Source organism: Salvia miltiorrhiza, chromosome 3 (assembly GCF_028751815.1).
Source record: "Salvia miltiorrhiza cultivar Shanhuang (shh) chromosome 3, IMPLAD_Smil_shh, whole genome shotgun sequence".
Taxonomy (NCBI): domain Eukaryota; kingdom Viridiplantae; phylum Streptophyta; class Magnoliopsida; order Lamiales; family Lamiaceae; genus Salvia; species Salvia miltiorrhiza.
The window spans coordinates 4162926-4168925 of record NC_080389.1 but is presented as its reverse complement, the minus strand read 5'-3'; the positions used below and the strand labels follow the sequence as shown (position 1 = coordinate 4168925).

Below are 6000 nucleotides of genomic sequence, written 5' to 3'. Positions count from 1 at the left end.
GGACATATTCTTTTTTCTTCTTAGGAAGTTTGCATCTGTTTATAAAATGTCCAGGTTTTCCACAATTCCAGCAAACTTTCCTAGGTTTTTGGTCAGAGTTTTGATTCTGACCTCTATTTTCACCATTCTGATTATCAGGTCTCATGTCCTTAGATTTTTCAAAATTCTTACCCCTATTGAAGTTCTGGGGTTGATTTTTATTAACATATAAAATCTCACCATGCAAAGGTTTTGATTTTATCAATTTAAGCTCACTCTCCTTAGACTTAAGCCCATTATTGATCATATCACAATGTAACCTTATCACCACCATATTCTAGAGCAGATTTTACCTCAACAAAGGATTCAGGTATGGAGTTTAACAGAATCTGGGGTGCATATTTTTCAATGGAGTCATCTCCAGCAAGCTTTAAGTCATGAAGCAGTTTATTGAAAATTTCCATATTAGTGTCAACATCTTTAGAAGAATCCATTTGGAAAGACATAAACTGATTTTGCAAAGACCAAGTAGATACTTCAGAGGGTGCAACATAAATGGAGTTTAGTTCATCCCACAGTTCTTTAGCACATGCATGGTGTGACACTTTCCTTACAACAGAATTGCTTAAATTCAACAGAATTGTTGCCCTAACATTATCATTCATGTCATGCAGTTTTTCATCAGTGACAGTCTTATCAATTTTAGTTAATAAAGCCTTATTAACCTTCTCGTTAACAAGAATGCATTCTATTTTGGTTTTCCAGTCCTGAAAATCATCCCTGCCATTGAATGGCACCAAATGCATGTTGTTCATGATGAATGCAGATGAAACAAGCAGACAGACCAACACAAAGTCAAGAGCACAGCAGGCAATAAAAACACAGAGTAGAGGGCAGGTCAAAAAGACCCTGTGGAAGCTACTTAAGGTTAAAGAGCAGTGGAGAGCCCAGATCTCAGCACATATTGATCTGTGGAGCAAGGGTCACACTGGTCACCCTAGAGGTCCCAGCTGACTTATCACAGAAAACAAACAGAACTTCACAGATCAGCAGAAAACACACGATTTCACTACACCAAAAACGCACATACATAACGCCTCATAGATAACGGATATTTCAAATATCCGTTATGTATGTGCGCCCTTTTTACATAGATAACGGATATTTTAAAAATCCGTTATGAGAAAACTGTTACCTATACTTATTTATAACGTTTTTTAGTCTACCGTTATCTATGAGTGTTATGTATGTTTATTTTTAATAACGCGTATTTATTATCGTTATGCTTTATGTTATGTATGAGTACACTTTAATAACAGTAAATATTACCGTTATTAATTTATGTTATGTATTAGATTTTAATCTCACTACAAGATTCAAAACCCTAAGTTCCTAATGATTTCTCTCCAACTCTCCCTCTCTCGTTCTCTTCCTCCCTTCAAATCCTCCACCCACCCGCCCTCCTTCTCTTCTCCGGCGTCGTCGGCCGCGGTGCCTGGATCCAGCGAAGCCGTGCCTCCATTTCTCCTCATATCTCAACATATTTTCACCTCTCTCCTTCTCATCCCTCAATTTCTCAGTTCGTGCCCTAGATCTGCTTCCAAAATGTTGTCACCTCAAGGATCTCCGCCACGATTAGCTCCGGCGAGGCTGGCTGCCGTCGCCTCTGAAATTGGCGAGGCAATCGTCATCCCCTGTTCTCACCTACTCATTCACACGCACACGATGAAGACAGGGGTTGAGCCCTGACCTCTCGGCTCGACTGTTGCCGCTCTCTCTCACGAGCGCCTTCGCCGTCGGCGCTGGGCTCTAAAATTGGTGAGGCTTTCGCGCTCCCCTCCCTGTGTTCGACGCGCTCCCCTCCCTGACCTCTCGGCTCGACTGCTGCCGCGCTGTCTCACGAGCACCTTCGTCGTCGGCGCTGGGCTCTAAAATTGGTTCGCGCTCCCCTCCCTGTGTTCGTCCGGCGGGTAGCAGTCCTGAGATTGCCACCTTCTTAGCCAGATATTACTTATGCAGGTGGGCCAGGTAAATTTTCCCAAATTCAGATATCGAATTAGGTATCCTCTTCGAAAAAATGCCATCTTTGGATGGATCCCATGTTTCAGATCTGTATATGTGTGTGTGTGTGTGTGTGTGGGCAATTAGTTTTATTGGGTGCTCTTTACTGTGTAATGTATGTAGTTCAAGTGATGAGCTGATTTCTGAAAGTTGGGCTGTTTATGAACTCTTTGATACTTTGATATGAAGCTAAAAGAGCTGATATATCTATATATGTATGTATGTATGCATATTTTATGTTTCTTGGTGATTGGTCAATGGGTGGATTGAGAAGCTTTTGGTGGTGAAATCATGCTCGTAGTTGAACTGCTTAATTTCCATTAGAATTTGTTTAGACTCAATTTCTGCACACACAAGAATGAAAGGATGAAAGGTTCTAATCGAGTTATGTCTTAATCTCCTTCAAGGTCTGTTGCATCCAAGTCAGAATCTGCCCTCACTCTGTATCAAGGTATTTACTCATTTTGTGACAGTCCAATTTAGCCTTTCTCCACGAATACATAAGAATTGGTATTAACATGACGGATGTGAAATCAAATTAGTGTACAAATAACTGGTTGATCAGACAAAAAAGGGATCCTTGGTGACAACTTCTTACTTCTTACTGATAAACGGTGCTCTTATTGAAGCTGATTCTATGGAGGGAAATGTTGAGGCTGTGACGCTTCTGTTGTCTCGTGGCGCTATGGTCGGCAAGCACAACCTTGAGTTGCACTGTTTACTGATGAATGTTTTGCTTAAGGGAAGTTTGTCTAAATTATTGTTTATGTTTGCTGCTTTCTATTTTGAAGCCAAGTAATAATTATGTAGTTGTGGACACCCCTCTTGTATGTTCAATCAAGGCTCTCACTCATTTGAATGCGTGGATTTGTTGCTTAAGGTATTTTATTCCAGGAAGTTTGCTTCTTTAGTTAATGAAAGATTCATTCCAGGAAGTTTCGTTTCACCTCTTTAGTTGTAGTTTATTTCAATTTTTCTTGATTTTGCAGCCTTTTCATTTCATTAGTATCTGCTTTTGGTATAAATCTTCCCTTCAATTATATTCAGTATTGGGATTGATTGAATTGCTTTTCATAAGTGCAGTCATTTCTCTTTTCAGGTTAATGCTTACTCAAAGAACTATTTTGTTGGGTTAAGCCCGCTGTCCATTGCAGCAAAATATGGCGAAAGATTTATTGCATCTTTGCTTGAAGAGTAGATCCAAATTTATTGCATCTTTGCTTGAAGAGTGGATAATCAAAATCTAGGCAAACTCGCTGAATGTGCCCAGTAAGTTCTGCTTCTTACATACTGCAAATCATGCTTACTTTATACACACGAGTAATTTCTACATAGCACGAAGACGATCATTGTCTTTGTTCTTATCGATTTTCTTTCCAATATATGTTTATTTCAAAGTTACTCCCATGAAATGTGTAACTCGAGCTATATTTTTTTTGATTTATAGTGGTTTAGTTTCTGTGATTGCTTTTGATTTTTATTTTTTATTTAGATTCTTTGAATTGAGAAAGTGAGTGATTGGACCTGTGAAGCCATGGCTCTGGTGAGTGTACTGTTGCTCTCTTTGACAGCCTGAACTAACAAAAAAAAAATGTAGAAACCAAGTACTTAATTCTTTAATTAAATACTTTAGATATTTTTTTTCTAACATCATTAGTTTTTCCTTCTAGTGCTAGGTAATTTCCCCTTTTTCTAACATCACTGTTGGTTATGACTCTTGGATTTTTGATTTTCAGTCATATGGTGAACTTGATCTAAACAAGGCGCCTGACACTTTGCAGGTGATTAAACTTGAGCTAGAAGAATTCTGCATTTGACGTGATTATAAATATTGGTATCACATATACTGCAGAATTCATCTTATAATCAGTTCTCTCATTATTCTTTTGTAATGGTTGTGATTACTTAATGAATTTAGATGTTTATTTTCCACCATTGATGTTTCTATGGAGATGTAAGTTTTTTAGAAATGTGTTTTTATAACAGTTGCAAGAATTGCTTAATTTTATCATGTCTCATTTCTTTGTTTATTTCTGTGCAGCTGTACATATTTCTCAACCCCAACTGGACTCAGCTTCAGGAGGTATTCTTCACTCTGCGGTCGCGAGCAGCTCAACAGTTATATAGTTGAAGGATAAGATACAAGATTATAGAGCTTATAGAGAGGTGCTGGTTTTAGAAGGCAACGGAAGCCCTAGTTTTTTTTTTTTTTGAGTTGGGCTCAAAACATCATGTATGAATGTTTTGTGATATATATAATATATGTTATTGATGGTTTTATCATTTTGTTGTTTTAAGTTTATTTATTCATTATTTTAGATAAATAACAGAAAAATTGAGAAAAAGTATTAAAAATATGCTAAAAGTTATAGTTGGCATACATAACGGTAAAGAACTGTTATGTATTATGACAAAGATAACGGTTAAAACCGTTATGTATAATACTATAGATAACGGATATAAAACGTTATTTATATATAAACAATCGTTATGTATATGTGTATACATAACGGTGAAGTTTAACTTTCTTGACGGATTGGAACCGTTATGTATAATTATTTAGATAATGAATTTTGAGCGTTATATATTTATGAAAAACCGTTATGTATAATAGAATAGATAACGCTTAAATCTCCGTTATGTATGAACTCCACATACATTACACCACTATATATTACGGCAGTTTTCACACGTTATCTATGAGCGAATTTGTAGTAGTGTTTGAACACACAAATCACACAGCCAATCTTAACAGACCCTTCCCTTAAAGCTATCCAGGATACTCGCACGAGGAGACTCCTTTAAAGGAGAATCCAGACGAACTGGACCGTAGCAGTAAGGTCCGGACTTGGTTTGGAATACCAAGGGTCAGCCGGATTAAGCAAAGCGGAAGCACACAGATCACAGGAACGCAAGATACCCAAAAAAAAAAAAAAGATAAAAGCAGTACCTTGAACCAAACCTAGATCTAGGAGCTAGGGCTTCAGCCGATTTACCAGAGCCAAACTCTTCCAGGGGGAAGAGCTGGACTTACCCTACTCCTTGCTCGTCGGGAGCGAATCGGCGCAGCCAAGGGGCGGCGGGGTGGGTAAGATGTGTTCCGAGGGTGCCCTGGCTAGGTCACTGTGGCTCTGATACCACTGTTGGGTATCTTCGCCTAGCCAGGGTTCACCACTTGGTTTCCGAACCTCCTGTCTTCCCCACTTCGTGCTCAAGCACTTGAGACTTCGTCTTCTTTTGATCTTCGACTTCTTCTCCTGACTCCTCTTCTTCTGATCTGCACAAAAGAGAAAGAATGCAAGTAACAGTAGAAAGTAAAGGAAGAACATAAAGGTGAAAAAGATAGAGTTCAGAGAAAGGGGAAAAGGTGTCCTCGGGACACTGTGGGGCTCAGATTTTCCCCTGTACTCGGCTAGCCCTTCCGGCAGCTGTACAATCACGACCAACAGGAACTGGAAAGTGGAGTGGCTTCACAGATCTCAGTGCAGACAAGTCACCAACAGCAGGAGCCAAAGTTCAGGCCTCCGATGACTCACGAGCAACTCAGGTAACCACCAAACAAGGCTCCGATGGTCTGGAAGGCCCGGTGATACCACCACTCACACAGGGAATCCCGAATTATCAAGAGAACAACACACTGAAAGGAATAGCAGAGCCCTTCTTGCTTTTGATAATTCGTTATCCCAGTTTGAATGAGCATCAAGGGTTAGAAAGGAGGAGATGGTGGAGCTGGACAACGGTAAAGAGTGGGGAGCCATAAAGGTGATGGAGAAACCAAGGAGATGGACGGTGGAACGGCGGAGGAGATGGAGAGTCAGGGAGAGAGAGGAATTTAGGGTTTGAGAGAGAGCGGTGCAGAGCGAGAAATAAGGGAGAGTGAGAACTCGGGTGGGGGTATATCAGGAGAGGGAAGTGGGCTAGGGTTAATAGTGGGCTTGGGCTGGGCCTGAGCAGCAAATG

The 6000-nt window shown here is 39.9% G+C and overlaps 1 long non-coding RNA gene across 3 annotated transcripts; it reads left to right on the top strand.

Annotated features, from left to right (window-relative positions):
• The first annotated feature begins 1345 nt into the window (after positions 1-1345).
• LOC131017029 (uncharacterized) lies at positions 1346-4287 on the top strand. Of its 3 annotated transcripts, XR_009099345.1 has the most exons (4): positions 1346-2491; positions 2670-3309; positions 3533-3583; positions 3777-4287. It is a non-coding gene; the product is annotated as an uncharacterized LOC131017029 (long non-coding RNA). The 3 variants fall into 3 exon arrangements; XR_009099344.1 differs by having other exon boundaries at positions 3533-4287; XR_009099343.1 differs by having other exon boundaries at positions 1349-2491; positions 2670-2920; positions 3140-4287.
• The last annotated feature ends 1713 nt before the right edge of the window (positions 4288-6000 follow it).